This window comes from Lygodium microphyllum, chromosome 27 (assembly GCF_053477565.2).
Source record: "Lygodium microphyllum isolate KBCC chromosome 27, Lygodium_microphyllum_v1.1.10, whole genome shotgun sequence".
Classification (NCBI taxonomy): Eukaryota; Viridiplantae; Streptophyta; class Polypodiopsida; order Schizaeales; family Lygodiaceae; genus Lygodium; species Lygodium microphyllum.
The window spans coordinates 107,470,923-107,491,604 of record NC_141161.1 but is presented as its reverse complement, the minus strand read 5'-3'; positions in this window follow the sequence as shown (position 1 = coordinate 107,491,604).

The window sequence follows — 20,682 nt, the reverse complement described above, 5'->3', positions numbered from 1 at the left end:
AGCTCAATTCATCCTGCGACCTTAGGGATTTTGAAGATAATGCTATGGTTCTCTCTTGACAAAATTCGAGATCAAATAGTCCACTGTGGAAGTTGCTACATTAGAAAAACCAATCAAGCCCAAGAAACCTTAATGAGCAACTGTAACCAATTTCACCCAAGCTCATTTTTCACTTTATTTTCTCACTCCTCTCAATTCAACCAACCCAATCCCACTCTAATTTATTGCACCATTCATTTTCTAGCAAGATTGCCCATCAAATCAGCAAACAAGGAGGGGAAGATACAACCATCAAAGCTCAACATCAAGCTCAATAAGCATAGTGTCTTTTGACACTACTTCCACATGTGTCTCTTGATATAGTCTTGTGGTGATTTGATTCCAAATATTTGCTACTGCACCTACCATCCAGTATGGGGAAAGAGTCACCATCATGCTGCTTCCAAGGAATAGGATTTCACTGTATAGTAAAATCCTTAGAAAAGTATCGACATACTAATATAAGAGCAGAAATGACAGAGCTCCTTTAGTTGATTAAAGCTTCTATATGCAATGGTGTCCCAAAAGAAAGCTTTCTTCTTCAACCTATTAGTAAAAGGAGATGTTATAGTTGCATAATGCTTTATGAACCTATGATAGAATGATTATAGACTAAGAAATACTTTAGCGAAGTAGTGTTTGTAGATCTTAGCCAATCTTTGACACATTTCCCCTTCTTAGGTTCCTCTTGGACCCCTTTCTCATTGACAATATGGCCTAAGTACTCCATCTTTGTCTACATAAATAAGCACTTTGTCTCCTTAGCAAAGAATCTATCTTATCTTAACACATCAAATACCTACCGCATATGTGAAAGATGATTCTCCAATGACTTTCTATAAATGAGTATGTCATCAAAGAACACTAGAAATAATTTGAAGACAAAATGCTACAACATTTTATTCATGAAACTCTTAAAGGTGCCTAGGGTATCCGTTAGCGCAAATGGCATAATTAAGATATGGTATAACCCACAATCAATCTTAAAGGCTATTTTAAATTCATCACCCTCTCACATATAGATCTAATGGTAAATGAAGCTTAAGTCAATCTTTATAAAGAACTTAGCCCCCTTGAGATCATCAAGAAAATCATCCACCTAGGATTGGGGTACCTATTCTTCACTATGATCTTGTTTAGATCTATATAATTTATACACATTCTAAGATATACATCCTTCTTCTTTAATAACAAGAGTGTTGAAGCAGATGGTGAAGAACTAGGCTCAATGACGTCCATCTATAAAAGCTCATTGATTTACTTGTCCACTTTGTTGCACTCATATTTAGATAACCTTAGGGTGGCTTATTGACTAGGTTGGGGTCAAGCCCCAAGTCAATAGGATGATCCACTACTCTCTTGGGAGAATGTTATAGGAACCTAAAAGAAATCCAAATACTCCTCAAGTAGAGCTTTTAATGTTGAATTGGAATGATGTAGTACCTCTTTATTCAGGTGTAATATGAAAATCTGAGAGTGCTTTTTGTACTCCTTCTTGAGCTATTTAATAGTAATAAGTTAAAAATATGACTTGCTCTCGATTCCTTGTAGATGGATAGGCTACCCACCATCAATGGAAAACTCCATGTACAACTACCAAAAATCCATAGTAATTCTTTGTCATCTACAATCACACCCAAGTACTATACCTATGGATCCCATTTCTAAGGTAATCAAGTTCACTTTTTGTTTCATAGTTTTTAGCCAACTATATGTGAATATGCGAATACATTCCACTGGAAGGTTCTTAGTGGGTGTGGCAAGCTTGGGTTGTGAGGTTTGCAATTCGATTGACACTTTGTCGTCGGGTCTTTTGGTGATTATCTTAGAGTCTTTAGGTAGGGCCTTGCTTGATTTCTTGTGGACTCTTGGTTGAACTTTAGGTCGATAGACCGTTTGAGCACTCAAGGAATGAACACCCTCCATTTTAGTTCTTCTCCTCCTATGTTTCAATTGACATTGTGAAAGCTTGGGTTTTGGGGCCTGAGATTGAGGATTTGACTTAGCATAAGTGAGTTTGGGCAACCACATGGAGGTATTACCCTCATAGTATTCCTAGGCTCGCAGCAGGGCTTTTGAAACCCAACATTTCTCAATGGCATGTGCACTATGGGAGTTCCAACTCCACCATCTAGGCCTAGAATACAAGGTATGTAAACTATGCATACCCGGTGTTTGATATTTGTGAAACTGTGGTTTATGCTTTGGAACCCACTTGAGTGTTTGGGCTGTGGCTCTTTGATGCGATAGGGTAGGTACCTTGGAATCCCATTGGGATGTACTGCTCCCCTCCTTAGGGTAGACACTAGGTTTAGCTACTAGTAGCACTACAAGTTTTGGGACAAATACAGTGCTCTTTCTAAAAGCCATCATGATTCTAACATGCCCAACAACAAGGTGGATGCATTGCAAATCGTACTCTACATTATAATGAACTTGTTTTTTGAATGCTCATCCTAGTAGGGTCTCCTTGCCAGCACTTTTCTTGTTGGGTCGTACGTAGAAAATGATGGGTAGACTCTCAGTCAATAGAAACCATCAATTTGCAATTCCCTAAGAGTGGGTAGAATTGCCCCCCCAAGTGGGCTCAATTTCACATTGGTTGGTTGCACTTGGGGTTTGACCCAAGGCAATTTAGTGTTCATGTGTTAAGATATTGGCATCAACTCCCTTGTCAATTAGCGAATCAAGGGTGCATACCATTTGGGAGGTTGCGGTGATCTATAGGTAGGCTGGTCCTACTACTTCCCCATCCGCATCCTCAAGCTCTATGATGGTCGCAACCCTCACATTCAATGGTGGGTCCATTATGGGAGGTTGATGAAGTGAATATGATGGGGGTTATTAATTTTTGATGCGGTTTTCGTTGAAGAAACCTATACCCTGTCCTTCTAGTGTTTCTAGTTCCACATTCCCTGTTCTACCTAGCATTATGAACCTTGAAGGGTCCCAATCCCCTAAACTTCATATTCTACTTGTATCCTTTGATAGAGTATAGCAAGAATAAATCTCCCTGCCCAAAGTTTCATTGCTTGACATATTTTTAAAATCAACTCTTGCGGCATGCCTTTTTGCATATCAGAATGTGAGTTGCAATGAGATGGGTCTTAGAGAGCCATTCTAGCTCCACTAGATGATTTTCCCATGCTTCTTGGCCCTCCTATCACTCTTTGGCTGCTATTCTCAAGCTGGGAACAAAAATTTCCACTAGCAAAATAGCTTTAGTTTTGTAGGTCAACCTAAATGAAGTCTGTCTTATGGCTCTTTTGTAGGTCATTCGATACGCCCATAAAGTTGCCATAAGTTTGTTGTCCCAGTCACTACATGAGGGAGAAATGACTTTCGTTAGAATATCCACCAATATTTTATTTGTCGATTCGGCTTGACCATTGGCCTATAGATAGTATAGAGAAAACTTTATATGGATTATTAGGAAGGTGGATAACAAGTGAGTGATCTCTTTGCTGATAAAGTGTGTCCCTTGGTCATTAACCAACTCTATGGGGTAGCTGAACTGTGAGATCACTTGCTCCCACAAAAATTTGGTTGTTGTCCTTGCATCATTTTTGTGAGTTGCTCAAGCTTTAGCCCACTTGATGAGATAGTCTGTATGTAACGTGTCAGATCTTTCACTTGTAGGACACGTCTTAGCAGCCCATCAAGAAGAGAGTCCATAAAGCGCCACCCGACACTCCCATGGAATGTCACGGGGTTTGCGATCTAGGTCTTCCCGAGCCTGCCACGAAGCAAAAGCATTCCGGCCGTTCCCACTTAGGACCGACCTGAATCAAGGTTTTGCTAATGGTCAAGTTTCTAGAAAGTAACTAGCGTTGAGTCCCAGACGAACTACTCATGCAGAAACATCAGGGTCGAAGTGGATTTATACTGCACTTGGTTCAAGGAGAATGGGAAACGAGAGGGATGCGAAGCTCAACCTCTCTGCCCGTAAGGCATAGTCCCATTCCATTCCCCTAAAACAGTATAAATCGAGACTCTATCTTTCTATAGATTCTAGGTCATCATTACCTTGCTGTTAATTCCTTTTGAGAAAAGTTCTCGGCCAACCGGGACCACCCTTCCATAGGACGGACCCATGGTCACATCCACTTCACTTTCCTCAGGTTGCTTTAGTTGTTTAATTACCTAGCACATTTAGTTTGACAAGCAAAAACAACTTCCTTAATTAGCCAATTAATCACCGGTTCCTTCACGTAACTTAAGCACTGACATAGAAAAACAATGTCAAGCAAGTTCCTTTTCAACAATTGATCTTATTTATCAATCTTTGGAATACATCATATAATCCAGCTCGAAGGCTAATCCATAATCCACCTGAAGGCAATTCCATAATCCACTCGAAGGCAATTCCAACAATCCTCAGGGATCGCTATTCCAAGTTTCTACCCGTAGACTAGTATGCGGGCCTCGAGATCCAATCTCGAGTCACGTCGGCCTCTTGTGTAGGGTCTGAAGGAAAGGGATTTATGACCAAAGCCCCCTCTGGCACCCAACCGTCCTCCTACTCCAAGTAGCACCCACAGAGAGACCTCTTGGGACGGGTTCAATCCATGTACTTGGTGCGGCTAACAACCCCCTTGGATAGGGTCAGAGGTAGATAGTCGGGGGTAACTGATGCTGCCTCTCCCTCCAGGCTTTTAACCTGAAGCATTAATTATTTTTCCAACTTTAGTTCCTTGAGCAAAGAAGTACAAACAGTGCTCCTAACTGTACAAACACAATCAATCGGTTGTTCGTACGGCCAACAGCTAAGGTGTGAATCCTTCTCTCCGAATGCGTCCAGCATTCCATCCGGGATCACTTGTGACTTGGCAAGATCCCAAGGGTTTCATAAGCTGTGTTGCTAGTTTACCCTCTTTCCTTGGGTTAGGGTTTATACCCTGTTAACCCAAATTAACAAACACCTTAGGTTCCTTATATGAAGGTCAATAAATCCTAGACAACACCGTTGTCCTATCTTGATTGGTCAATTTCTTGCTAAGCAATACATAACTTTCCTAATTTGGCAAATTAGCCTCAAGGAAGGGTGATGTAGTAGGATGAATACTCATCCTCTTGCAAATTAGACTTGTACGTAGAACTCACCAACCTTGTTCTAAGGAGTGGCAATGCTATTTTGTGATTTAACACAAAACCATGCGACGTTGCAACTTGTTGCATAGGTGTCGCACCTAGCTTGGGGGATTATTTTTCCCATCACACGGTATTACTTGGTCAAGAATACCTTTGGGTCAAGATGTAGGATTTGGGAGTCCTCTTGACCCAACCCAACCCTAACCCTACTAGGCCGATAACGCTTTGGCCCTTAGGGTTCCTAACTTCCTTGCAGACGTCTAGCATTTGTTCATCCGATCATTAGGGTGAGAACCCTAGATCTATCTTACATGGGCATTTGACTAACCCTAACATTCTGTGAATGTGGGTATGACCTTTGAGGTCGGAGATATTAAGTCAATTTCTCGAGTGCGATACTAGCAGAATTTTATCTCGGCTTAGCTCTACCTAGCACATTGAGGTGGCCATCATTTGAGTTACACCATTACAAGAGATTTACCTAATTGATCTAATTGTCTTGCGACAAGAGGTGATCTTTCCTTAAAGAAGAAAGTACTTTTCCTAGAAGATGTAAATAATTGCAAGACATAACATTCCATGCAAATATGCGATTCATAGACTTTTTCCTTCTATGTGGCTATAAGTTCTACAATGAACGTTACTTTTCCTTGCCTATAATGATGATTGACAAATCAGTGCTAACTCGTATAGACTCTACATTGATTTATATCAAGAACTATGCTTATAAACCCTTCGTTTAATGCATTGAATTCAAGCTTTAATATGCAAATGCATCCTTTCCTAAATACAACTTCGATGGAAGAACTCCATGCATGAGCGAATGCCATGAGACCATTATTGATTTAATTCATCCTTCAACACTTAGTCCAACCTAGGATGTAATTATCATCGCATGCAATTTGCAAGGTACATAAATCCCTTTCATGCATTGCAACTACTTGGACAACATCTAATGGACGTCAACGATTATCTCATACGAATCACAACTAGGAAATTATTACTTAAATGCATTATGCACTGTTCTTTTTCGCGAGGCAATCAAGGATGCATTTAGACAAATCCACCTTTTAACTTATGCAATATGTGTTTTAGGATTGCAACTTGGAAGTGCAAGAAATTTCAAATGCACATCATGCAACTAAATCTTGTAAATCAGCAAGCAATTAAAATTTCCAAATGTAATTAAACTTGCCTACGAGAATTGGACATGCCTAGTGCATTCTTTTCATGCGGAATCAATTTTTAAGAACTTGGGCATTGAGGTTTGGGGTGTTATCCACACGGGAACTCGGAGTGGAAGCTCCCGTGTGTGCGCCTTGCGTCTTTAGCTTTGGAGCCATTTATGCAATGTACTTTGTCGCAGAAACTCCCCTTGGATTACTCGCGTGTCCCGAAGTCTCATAGTCCATGATCTCCCTCTCCCACACAGGACATGGGCCTTGGAGACTTGGGTTTAAAACCTCGGGGAAGGCATGGGAGAACATGGCTTAAGGAGGCTTAAAATTAGAAGCTTCCAAAGAAGCTTCTAAGCTTCTGGCTTCTAACAGAAGTCGTGGAGAAGATGGTGATTGGGAGAGGGATGAGGATGATGATGAAGGAGATGAGAATGATGATTATGATGATGATGGCGATGGTGATGACAAGGCGTGGGGCCATAGCGTGGCGACAGCGTGGCAGCATGGCATGGTAGATGGTGACGGCCTGGGGCAGCACGACATCTCCACGATTCCTCCCTCCCCCTCCCTCTAGCTTGGGGAGGGGTCATATAGAAAGAAGGGGGGAGGGGATAGCCACACACGTGGCTATTGCGCATGCTCCCCTCCCTCATGCTTCCTACTCAAGCCCTCTCACACTCCCTCTCCCCGCCATGCATCGGCTGAGGGGGAGGGGTTATTAATAAAAAATATTTGCCACAATTTTAACCATTATCCCCTTTTTTTTCCTTGTGGAGGGTGTTCATGTGTGGGCTTGCGGTTTCAAGCCACGGTCTTCCATACACGACACGTAGCTAGAATTTATTAATGCGCGTAGAGTAAGCACTTACCCACCAACATTTTATGATGCGGGAGATTATTTTAGGTTGCAATTTTTGCGCAGGGTGTGCGGGGATTTATACTGCATCGTAAAATGTTGGTCGAAGTGGATTTGTGCCTGAAACGGTCATATGACAACGTGAAAAGCAACTTCATACTCAGTCCATTCATGAGTACTTGATCAAATGGCAAGGCCTACCTCTAGAGGAAGCTTCTTGGTGCCCGGTCTCTATTTTGGATGAGTTTTCCCACCTCAAGGAGGCTGCATTGGTTGGATCTTGACCACACTTGGCCCTTGTTTGGACTACAGCCTGCTTATGGACGGCCATCTATTTTGCACCAGTTTTGGTCCTGAGCTATTCTCAACCCCACCTTACCTACACGGGCTGAAAGTACACATTAAGGGCTCCACAATGACACCTCATTTGTCCCAATCGGAGTTTCCTACGGGAAGTTTAGTCTATTTTCCTACAATAGTACTGTCTTGGACACCATACCCATCTACTTCTGGACAACCATCTATTTTGCAAAAGTTTTGATCTTGAATTATTTTCAGCCCACCTTACCCACATGGGCTGAAATTATATCTTGTGGGTTCGGCAACAACACCTCATTCATCCCATTCAGAGTCTTCTACCCAAAGTTATGGCTGACTTCCTACAGCATACCCATCTTGGATTGCACACTGTCCACTCCATCCAGGGCCTTGTTTTCATGACATGGATGCCCTTGCTTATTGCCCTTGTATCACGTGCATAGTGATACTCTATAGCCTCCCCTCCTTGTTCCTCCTTTGTTTTTAAGGACAAAAACTTCATGAGATGGGATGGTTTGTAATGAACCCAACATACAGGAAAATACCAATCACACTGAAGGTATAAAAGGTGTAAGAGGGTTTCCTCCGGCATCACGAAATTATCAAGAAATCTCTCTTCCACCTCTCTTTAGCTCTCATGGCTTCTCCTTCTTCCTCTCTCTTTCTCTCTCTCTCTCTCTCCTTCCTGTCTTTCTCTCTTCTCTTCTTCTTCTCTTGTAGTCTTTCTCTCTCTTCTCTCCCTTAGTTAGGCTAGCTAGGTCTCCTTCATTATGAGGGCAAGAGGAGATAGATGCATGCAATGATTTAAGAGGTTCTCTATTGAAGTAGTAGAGACTCGCAAAAGATGACATGTCACATTTACCTATATAGCTCAAGTGAAGAACAAACAAGTAGGTTGTCCTCTAGGCTTTAGCTATAGAATACATACAAATGCTCAATAATGCAAAAGGGATACCCCCCTCCTTGAAGGTAGGAAAATTGGGAATGCCTCCATTAATATCCCTATGGAGAGCTTGTTGAGAGAGAGAGAGAGAGAGAGAGAGAGAGAGAGAGATTTTCTTAACGGCAATAGAAATTGAACAATGATTCACTCTTTCCAGTTTTGGCAAAAATGCATAGTGTGTTTACATGGTAGACTTGAAACTTGCATTTCTAGGAATCCTTTTTTGAAAGGAAACTACTACAGGTTATAGTATTGTTACATAGAATTGAAGTATTGATGATAATTACATTCACTAGTAGAACAAGGCATGCTACAATAAACTTTCTTTAAAACATGGCCAATAAGTTTATGCTATCAAAATTAAGAGATATAACACTTGTGGTTAGCTACAACACGTGACATGGGAGGAAATCTTGCAAAATAAGATCCTATTGTCTTCTTCCTTACAATAGGTTTTCAAAACTACTAAGCATACAAGTACAAAATTTTTGGAATAGACTAGAAACCAAGGAACAAACTTTAACACACGATTTCAAGCTTCCCAAATACCAGTCAAATGTAAGACTCTAATCACATGCCATCTAGACTAAAGATATGACTTCATCCTCTAATCACATGCCATCTAGATCAAAGGTAAGATTCTAATCACATGCCATCTAGACCAAAGAGTATGCGTTCATCCTTCCTTTACATCCTAACACTTCTTATTTCCAAGTAATCTTATTATCACGTGATTGTGCCATAGTCAACCACTTTTGCAACTTCTTCTACACTTTTCTATTTCTCTTGTAGTCCCAAAACAAGTGGAAAAATGATTCCTCTTCCAAATCACATAAAAGACAAACAGATGGTGCAACTGTCTAAGTTCTAAGTCTATATCTAGTCAATACCTTCTTGAAAGTTGCCTTCCAAATTAAAAAAACAATTGTATTGAAAGGTGTGGCATTCCATACTTGGATCACTATTGGCTACAAAGATTCTTCAAGCATATGCTAATTAAACTTACACCAATAAAGAACTACTTTTGGAGATGTTTCCTTAAAGTTAATGGTAGCTTAAACTTATTCAATGTGGAAATAGATTGGTTGTTAGTGTAGGTAAGGGATTTCAACCAAATTGAAAGTTTGAGAAGAGTATCATCAAACTGGGATGCTCCCTTTCACTCAACCTTTCCTAAAGCTTCTTTCTAAGAACCAATGATGAGGTTAACCACTATAGTCTAATCAATTTGAAAGGTCTAAATAAACCCTATTCCCATGAACTAGCTCTCCCTCAATGTCTTCCTCTAGAAGGAACCATGGAAATTCAAAATCTAACTAGTTGGGCACATGGATCTAGGCTCTTTGGCTCCTCTAGCCATCTAAATGCAAAATAAGAAGCTCAATCACACAAGTTGTGAGAAGACGTAGATCTAGAGCATGGCAGATGCTATGGCAGATGGAAGATGAAGACCAAACTCATGATGACATAGACAAGTAGAGACAAATTGTTACATAAGTGAATTAGGTTCCAAGATGGCAGCTTGGACTCATAAACGCAATCTTGTGTAGGACTGGCAAAGACATGATACTTAACTAAAAGTACAAAGCATCATGACATTGTATTCATTCCATATGAAAAGTGGTAGTCAAGTACAATGCTTTATAGCTGTTGGATGGGTAGCAGCTTTTCCTCTCTATGCATATGGGATTCCTACAAGCCTGCACGTCCTAAGCCCAGAACTACCTCACATGCTGCAACAGTAGCACCTCTATACTCAGCCTCTGTACTCGACAAAGCAACTGTAGATTGCTTTTTGCTGCTCCAAGCAATTGTTGCACTACCAAGAGAGAACATGTATCCATTCGTAGATCTTCTATCAGACATAGTACCAGCCCAATCTGCATCTGTGTATCCAAACAGCTGTACATCTGTACTTGCCTCATAGAAAATTCCATAATGTAATGTGGACTTCACATATCTCAATATGCGTCTGACTGCATCCAAATGTGGCTTTCTAGGTACTTGCATAAACTGACTCACAAGACCAACAACGTAGCTCAAGTCTGGCCTTGTAATGGTCATGTAGATCAAACTCCCCACTATCCTCCTGAACATAGTAGGATTTTCTATCTCATCCCCAACATCAGCACTCAACTTTACATTCTGCTCCAACGGGACTGGTTTACATGCTACCATACCATACTTGGACAACATATCCAAGCCATACTGTCTTTGGGACAGCCATATGCCATCATCACATTTGATCATCTCAATGCCAAGGAAGTACCTTAGCTCACCTAAATCCTTCATCTCAAACTTCTTCTTCAAAAAGTCCTTGACTTCAGCAATCCCTCTATCACTATCACCTGTAATAATCAAGTCATCCACATAGATGACTATGATGACCAAACCTGCATCTCCCTTTCTCACATAAAGTGAGTGATCAGAATCAGAAACATAAAAGCCAATATTGACAAGATACTCTCTGATCTTGTCAGACCATGCTCTAGGTGCTTGCTTGAGCCCATAGAGCACCTTCTTCAACCTGCACACATACGTGGGATGCTCTAAATCTTCATAACCTACTGGCTGATCCATATACACTTCTTCCTACAAATCACCATGCAAGAAGGCATTCTTCACATCCATTTGCTGCAACCTCCAACCGTTGGCTATTGCCAAAGCAATCACACATTTGACAGTTGCTATCCTAGCAACTGGATTGAAGGTTTCATCATAATCTATGCCATATGTATGGGCATAGCCTTTTGCAACTAGCCTAGCTTTGTACCTACTGATAGAACCATCTACATTGTGCTTAATCTTATAAACCCACTTACATCCAATAGCTTTCTTGCCCTTCGGCAATGATACTAGATCCCAAGTCTTATTGGCCTCTAATGTAGCCATCTCCTCATCCATTGATGCATCCCAATGAGTATGACCAACAGCATCCTCAAAACAAGTGGGCTCAACATCCTCAACTAGTTTCACCATATAAGCATAATGGTGAGCTGTATAACCTGCAAAACCAAATCTTTTAACAGGATATTTGACCCTGCTAGATCTATGTACCACCGGATCACTCAATGGAGTCTTTACATTACTATGAGCTCTCTATACACCTGGTGTCCTGACAGAAGGAATGCCAAGCTCATCATCCAAGCTCTCTGAGCCACTGGAGTATCCATCAAGAACTGTATCAATGCCATCTGACACTTTATTCTTTCATTTGTCTTTACCTGTAGTGCTACTAGATGCACCTGAAGATGTAGAGCTACTCCTTAGTCTCCCGGACCAAGGACTACTAGATGATGTCTCTGGTCCACTAAGAGTCCGTGATTCTTGCTTTTCAGCCTGCACATGAGTGTCATGATCATCATCATCATCCAATACATCACCACTAGATGCATACCAACTGCTCATTTCATCAAAGATGATATCCCTGCTCACTCTAAACTTACATGTGACAGGGTTATAACAACGATTCCCTTTCTGCTCTAAAGAGTATCCAATAAAGACAGATTTTTCTGCCTTTGGATCAAGCTTCTTCCATAGCTCATCTAGCACATGAACATATGTAACACAACCAAATACCTTCAAGTACAATACATCAGGCTTCTTGCCAGTAAAGCATTCTTCAAGAGTCATCCCATGAACTGCAGTTGTGGGAGTTCTATTCATAATATAAACAGTAGTATGAACATCCTCAAATAAAAAATGCTTAGGCATATTCTTTTCAGCCATCAAGACGCATGCAACTTCTGCAATATGCCTGTTTTTCCTTTCTGCAAACCCATTTTGCTGTGGGGTATATTTGCATGTGAACTGTCTCTTTATCCCATGAGACCTCAGAAAATCACTGAACTCATTCAAGAGGTACTCTCCCCCTCCATCTGACCTCAAGCACTTTACTTTCAAGCCTGTTTCTCTTTCAACTGCAGCCTTGAAAGTTCTTAAGTGCTCAAACGCTTCACTCTTTTCCTTCATAAAATATACCCACAGCTTTCTAGAACAATCATTAATGAATGTGACAAAGTATGAACTGCCTCCAAGAGATACATTTTGTGTAGGCCCCCAAATGTCTGTATGCGCAACATCAAGGATATTTCTGCTTACATCTCTGTCATGTGAAAAGGGTTGTCTTGCCTGCTTACCAAACTAACATGCTTCGCATATCTTATGAAATTCTGCAACTCTAAATGTAGGAAAACCTATCACCAACCCTTTGGACTGTATTAATTTCAGCCTTTGTACATTTGCATGTCCAATGCATTTGTGCCAAATTTCAATATCTGCAACAACACCTTTTCCTTTAGCATACATAGCAGTATTTGTAGTAGGAATTCCAGCACCCAGAGTAAACATACATCCAACTCTACTTCCTTTTGCAACTAACCTACACTTGTCATTGAAGTCTTCTACAAAGCAGTCCTTTGCATTAAATCTGACTTGCAGCCCTTGTTCTACCATCTGACTGACTAACACCAAGTTCTTTGTAATAGATGGCACATGTAATACATATGAAAGACTCTTTGTCTTATCATCATGCAAGGACAAGGGAACTTTTCCAATGTGTGAAATTGGGTGGCATGAATCATCACTCGTCTGCATTTTACAAATCTTGCATCTCTCCAAACCATTCTGCATGGTTGGTCATATGATTGGATGCATCTGAATCAACATACCAAACATCATCATGTGTTCACTTTCCTGTAACAGCATTCAGCATATGCTGTGTAACAAACAGACGTTCATTTTTGTCTTCATTCTGTCGTGAAGACGATGCATAGTTTCTTTGCTGCAACTTACCACTGCGTGATGCCAGGAGGCATATTTCACGGTGGATTCCGTGCCACGGTGGATTCCGTGAGGTTTTACGGTGGATTCCGTAAACTTTGATGACCGGGGCTCATACACAAAGTGGATTCTTTGTGCGAGAAGTTGATGGGGACGCCTGTCCTTTTCGGGCATTTCATTAATTTAGTGTGTACATGGATGATTCCATAGCAGGTGATTCCGCAAAATGCATATTAAATTAATAAACGTTTATGAGTTTTGAGTGCGCACTCGTAATAAATTAAGGTTAGGATTTATTTCTAATCAGTTGATTTATTTATGTAGCTGAAGACTGCTAGGTATTCACTTTTGTTGGTTTAATTGTATTATTTTACTAACGATTGTGAATGCTTCAGTTGATGTGTAGAGATAGCAGCAGTGGCGGAGGAAAGCATGGGTGGATAGCGAGTATTCGATTTATGGATTATATTCTGATAGGCGCCATGCCTATATTTTGTCATGTTTATTGAGGCATTGATTATTTATTATTATTTTGTATGCGTCCATGTGCACGGTTATGTTATTTCTATTTGGACATTGTATTGGGCGTGCCAGACTCTATGGGCACCGTCCATTAGCTTTATTCCTATTTTTGTAAAAGCAAACTCAAAAGCTAAAAGCTTGATATATTTTTGTAAATTGGGCTATTATTGAGCATGAAGATGGAAATATACATAAAATACATGCTTTGTGAAGTGCTCACACAAGGCATGGGGGGAGATTGCACCCAATTGGTCTCTTGCTCTTGTCGTTCATGCTTTTTACCTTGTAACTTGTGCAAAAAGTAGAGTTCATTGTTCTTGGGGACCTTCCGGCATTCACTACGCGAGCATACAGTGTCCGATCTGCGCACCACTGCGAATATCATCTTTCTTAGCATAACATTTGGCTGCAATATGACCTGTTTTGCCACAGTAGTGACACACAATACCAGAGTTGTTAGAACCTTTGTTTTGTCATCCACCTCTTCCTCTAAAGCTCCCCCTGCCTCTAAAGTCACCACGACCTCCAGAAACCTGCATATCACCAAATTGCTGATTCAATTTGTTTTGCTGGTTGTCATTACCACGTCCTATACCACGGCCTCTTAAAGAGAACCTGCCACGTCCCCTTCTTGAAGTGGAGTAGAAAGCTTGGACATGTTCACCACTTCTTTCAGATGTCTCACTCTGCATGTTGATCTCTTCAGTGATCATAAGGAAGGCCAACTTATCGAAATCTGAAAATGGCTTTCTGACATATACGAAAGTTACAAAAGACTTCCAAGCCTTTTCATTGTTAAGTCCACCCAAGGTAGATGACACCAAATCATCATCATCGGGCATTGCATCAATCGTTGCCAAGGCATCTGCAATGCTCCTTACCTTCAGTGCATACTCATTGATAAACATCTTCCCTTTCTTCAATGTATTCAACTCTTGCTTGAGTTGAATCTTTTGTGCCTTTGTATTTACAAAAAACATACTTTCAAGTATGGTCCAAGTTGCATATGAATTCTCTGCATTTCTGATATGTCCCAACATATTATTGTCAATTACTGCAGACAGCCAATATATGACCTTTTTGTCTTTTGCATTCCATTCCTTCCATGCCTTTGTCTCTTCTGCAGTTGGAGGACCACTCACCTCCGGCTCCTTTTCTTCACCTGTCACAAACTCGTAGAGGCCTTTTCCAATAAGGGAGTTCGTGATACGGAACTTCCATGAAGGGTAGCTGTTCTTGTCGAGCTTCTCAATGATGGAGTTTCCACACTGTTCTCTGCCATTATCACAAAACTAATACCAAACAGCAAGCAGATCTTCTGCAACCCTCGACCTGTAGTGCACAGCAATACACCAGACAGCCTTTTTCACTGTCTGCTCAACAATACATGCAATCTGCAACTAGTTTGCAGATAAACCTTGTATTTATTCGTTGGTAAACACCTTTAAACTTACAGATCTGAAATCTGTAACCTGTGCACCTGTATATGGCAGACACAGCTAAAATTGCAGGGTATCTCGAACTGCTGTCTGCAACCTTGCGGCTCTAAAACAGGGCTTGAAATGACCTCAGATGGCCAAAATAGCAGCGCTCTTCGCGGACACCAAATCTCATTGCAATCTGAGATTTTTGCTCTGCCCTGCTTCTAGTGCCTCCACAAGCACTGTCCAAGAGAAAGAGTGGAAGAATGGGAGAGCTTCTTACCCATGGCCTGCTTGCTCGAACCTTGCTTCTTCTCCTTCACTTCAGCCTTCAAAATAAGCCTCTCTCAATGGCACGGCTCTGATACCATGTCAAGAATCGCGTGGTGGGGGGACTTGCTCAAGATACTGCGCCGAACACACACAGAATGCACAAGGAGAAGCTCACTCAAGAGACAAGAAGAGAGATGGAGGCCAAAACGTTTTCTTGCTAGTTTCTTCTTCTTCTTCCACACACTTTACAATGTACACAATGTACACAAAGTATAGATAAGATACAACATAAAGAAAAGTGACCTACTAAGTCAAACAATGCATAACGGACTACACTAGTCAACTGGCGCTATAACTATGCCACCTGAAAATAGATGTAACAACTTGAATATAATAAGTAATGAGTCAATGGCCATGTGAGAGTCATAATGACCACCGACATGCTAAGTGTAGATGTGTGGACCCATCTAACGAGGCGGTCCATCATTAATGTCTGCATGTGTTGAGCTTGTCATCTCAACATGACTTAGAAAAGAAACATTTAGCTTGAATTGAGGACATTCTCTCAATAGATTTCTATCTAACAATCATAAGAAATGAGAAATGAATCAAAAACAAGAAAAATAATATTGAAGATAGAAGCTAGGCAAAGATCACTAGGTTAATCCACCATCTACTGTGAAAGGCATATATTTAATCAAAGCGAGCAGGCCTCCACGAGCAACTTCCATGCTTGTTATAGCAACTACATTGGCTCAAAGCAGTGCACTTGTCTAAAATAGCCGAGTTGACTAGTTTGCGTGTTGATATAACTAACTTCCTAATTCCATTAGGGTTGGATAATTACACAATACCATGTTATGAAACAAGATGTCAGGGTCACATAAAGAAATAATAACAAAAGATTACCCATGAATCCAGCAAATTCACGAGGTGTGCTAATTTCAACCAATTTAAGCACCTCCAATACCCCTTGCTAGCACATCAATGAAAGTGTAATCACATGGTGTAGTGAGACAAGGTACACTCATTTATTTTGTAAGCACACCACATTAGGTTTGTGTTGTCATAACAATTATTTCAATGCTACTTTTTAGTAAGGGGTGCAAATCCCCATGACATTCCATGATAGTGGTTTAATTTTCATAGTCATCATCGAAGAAATCTCAATTGACTTGAAAAATCTTCCAATGTAGTATACATGCCATTAAATTATATCCCTTTCAACCCAATATTCTAAGGATTGCTTACCTAACAGTGGCTTTTCCTTCCCCTTCGATCATGTCCAAAATCAATGTGATGTTTTTCTCATTGGCTTGTTTATTCTAACCCACATATTGGATTCCTTCGATCATATAGGAGGGCATATGGAAACATTCTCTCATTATAACAAGTTGACATACAAGAATTGAGCATTTTCTAAAGTTATTTGAACAAAATACACATTGGGTACCATTTTATGCATGGTACTTTGCTATACATAGTTGAATCTCACACACACACACACACACACACACACACACACACACACACACACACACACACACACACACATGCATGCACAATCATAATGGTTAAATACACAACACATAAAGTATAAAAGAACTCAGTCTTTTTGAGTTTTCCCTCTTTTCACCCATCTTTGATTCGCACTACCTTAGCATGTTGTTTTTTTCCATTAACATAGGCAAGCTTATTCTTTGCCTCGTTAATCTTGCTAAACCTGCACAAGCTTTGTGTGAATTATGCTCGTCGGAGTTTGCTACACTCTTTGATTGTAGCTATAAAAGAAGACCTTGGCACGAGGTATCACAAAGGTAGTATATTGTCACTCTTCCTTATAACAGTCTTCAACTTCAAACACAATTACAACATGGGTCTCATAATAACATTAGGCAAATAGTTTGGACTCTAGCCTTTGACCTTCAAATAAATGTATCATGCTCTAAAAATTTTAATTCATTAAGTATTTCTATTGTTTGCAATATTAGTAATGCATGAATTGCATAATAACTAAGTAGTAATCTAGAATTTTGTTGTTAGCACCGCATGTGCATGTTAGCATCCATGCCATGTATGGAAAATAGTTGAAGTAATTGACTGGTGTGAGTTGTTGAATCTTTTGATAATCAGTAATTGCACAACCTTAATATGTAGTATAACAAACATGGTTAGCTTAGGAAGAATTATGCTCGGCTAAACCTAGTTACCCCATTTGTGTTCTCCAAAATAGAATTTTGATCCTACAAAAATTGGGATATGGCTCATTGGCCGAAATGGTAATACCCTCACGTTGAAATTTACTTTATCTTCCAAGAATATTTAATGACCTTTGGTAATTGGAACTGTGGCTATTCTGGAATAAACTATGGCTATTTTGAACATGATATCATGCTATGAATTGACATACTTCAGTAATATGTTGGTACAATGCATTCCTTATGATATGCTATGAGAGTATTGATATGTCCTTGTAAGATCATACTTCGTATTATTGTCCGATTAAGAAGCATCACAAGCATGGGATGTCTTGAAAGTGGTACATGCTATGTAATACTATATTCCAGTAGTATGTTGGTATATTGCATCTCTTATGCTATACTTTGGGAGGATTGATCTACTCTTGTGAGATCAAGATTTTGTATTGTGGTCCTAATTGGTGATAATTGAGAACCATCACAAGCAAGAAGTGATATGGTTGGTGGTATTTATGAGCCTTTGATTTGGAGTGTGATGAGTTGATGAGCTTAATGACTTGTATAATCCATTCTATTAGTTATGGGACTGAAAAATTAGTTCTCATGATTATTTGGGCAAGGATATCCCCAAATTGTTAACAAACAAATATTTTTTCTAGATATTAAGCAAATAATAGTATGATCAAATGCCTACATATGAAAGGGCATATTGAAATGAATGAAATACACTTTGGCTAACATGATGTGTACTCTGTTTGTACCTTTATATGATACAAAATAGGTGTGTAATGAGAAGTGTTATTGTAATATACCTCTTACTACAGGATGATGTCATTTGTTATGGTGAGATACTAAAACTTTCTGGCTATAATGGTCTAGTTGAAATAATTTTATAGCAAGTGATCAATTTTTGTATTTCTCTATTCAACTATAGAATAATTAACTTTATTGCATATGGTAAGCAATGATTGAATAGCCTTGAAGGTGGCTAGAGGTTGTAATGAGAATTGCTATTATAAGATACCTCTTACTATACAGGATGCATGTTGTTATGGTGAGATACTAAAACTTTTTGGCAATAATGGTCTAGCTGAAATAGTCTTATAACAAGTGATTGATTTTTGTATTGCTCTATTTGACTATAGAATGATTAACTTTACTGCATATGCAAAGAAATTGATGAGCCAGACTTGAGAAAAATAATAATTGCATAATATTAGGCCAATGGGTTAGTAGTATGACATTAGGCTAAGTCTAGATTTGCATAATGTATACTATACTCTACTTGTGGTTTAGCAATACTACAAATAAACAATGGACCTTTTGATAGCCTTGAATGGGAATGAAGGCTACGCAAATGTATGGAATAGTTATTAAATGCATAATATCTTGGTCTGGAGTTTCATGAATTATAGAACCATTGTGCTTATTGATTAGTAGTGTATTCATATAAAAAATTGATAGTCTTCTAGTTTGATGCAACTAAAAGTAAGGCAAAAAAAAAAAGAATAATGGCTTCATTGTTAGTTGTAATGAGTGGGATACATAGGAACCAAGGTTTAGATACCCAATCACACTGATCAGGGTATATAAGGTGTAAGAGACCCAGCTTAGGGCATCCAAATATTGTCAAGAACATACTCTTCACCTTCATCTCTAGCTTCCATGGCTTTCTTCTTCTTTCTCCCCTCTTTCCTCCTGTCTTTCTCTCTTCTCTTCTAGTTTTTCTTCTTCTTCTTTCTCCTCTCTTTCTCTCTCTTCAGCTCATTATCCTCTCTCCTCTCAGCTTCATTCATTAGAAGTGGTATCAGAGCATCAAGCTTTGGTTCTTTTCTTCTTTCTCTTTCTTAATCTAGTTCCCTTTTCAAATCTGAAACCCTAGTTATTCAGATCACGGATATAGGTACAATAGGAAGGACCACAGTTAGTTTCAGGGGAGTAGGAGCTATGGCTGGAGATTGAGACATATATGGAGGTAAAGTGGATAACTTAGCAAATTGTCACTCCTTTTCATGCAATTTTTAGGGTTTCTAGAATCAAAATGGAGACTCAAAAGTTAGAAAATGACAAAAATCTCAGTTACTTTTTTTCCTAGCCCCCTTGTCTCTCTTCTTTTGCAAGTTGCCATGGCTACCAACCCAAAGAAGCTCCAACAACTTACTCCAGCCTACCCCAAACCACCAACTAGCACTGGAACTCCATCCCCTGTAGGCAGGACCCACAATTTTGGGTGCATTTTGCATTGGTTACTTCTACTGTCCCCAGCCCTCTTACTATTCACTAGAGCTTCTAGCTACCCTTGGACACTCCTTCAACACTCTTCCTCTTCCCTTCCTAGCATTCTTGGACCTAGAGCAAACCCTGAAAAATGGACAACAACTATACAATTTGGGTAGCCATGGATTCTTCATCTGGAGTTATCTCAGCCACCATTAAAGCTAAGCTTAAGCCTTCCCACCTTTAAAATATTAGCTCTCTCAGGAGCTCCTTCAACCATTCTTGACCTCTCTTACCTAGATTGAAGACATGGAGCTTAGCATGTAGGGATTTCTTGTGGGCAACCATGAAAGCTCCCTTTGAAGCTTTCCATTATTAAATATTAAGCTTGAGTACAAGTGTAGAAGCCCCCACCATTAGTGGAAGCATCAAATGCTTGAAGGCTTCATCCATTGGAGGGCTCTAATCAATTGGGCTTGCTTGATGAAGAAATTGGCATCATGGTGGATCATGCTTCATCTATCTTTCCCAAACACTGAAGAGGTATGCCAGTCCAATATTAACCTTTGATTTTAATCCACTTGGTGAGCTTAATTCCTTTTGTTAGAGAGATTACAGTTGCATATGCTCTCTTAGTTAAATCCTTCATTGTATGCATGTTACCCACCTGAAATCAATGACCCATTTGTCTTCCAATGCACCACGATTAACTCTGTATCAATTACTTTTGTTGACATTAACTCTTCCTTGATCATGTATGCTTTGAATTAATCCGAAGTGGATAGTAAGCCATTGTTAAAAAAAAGGGTAAATAGGAGCTAGTGAGTCACTAGACTGCCAAGAA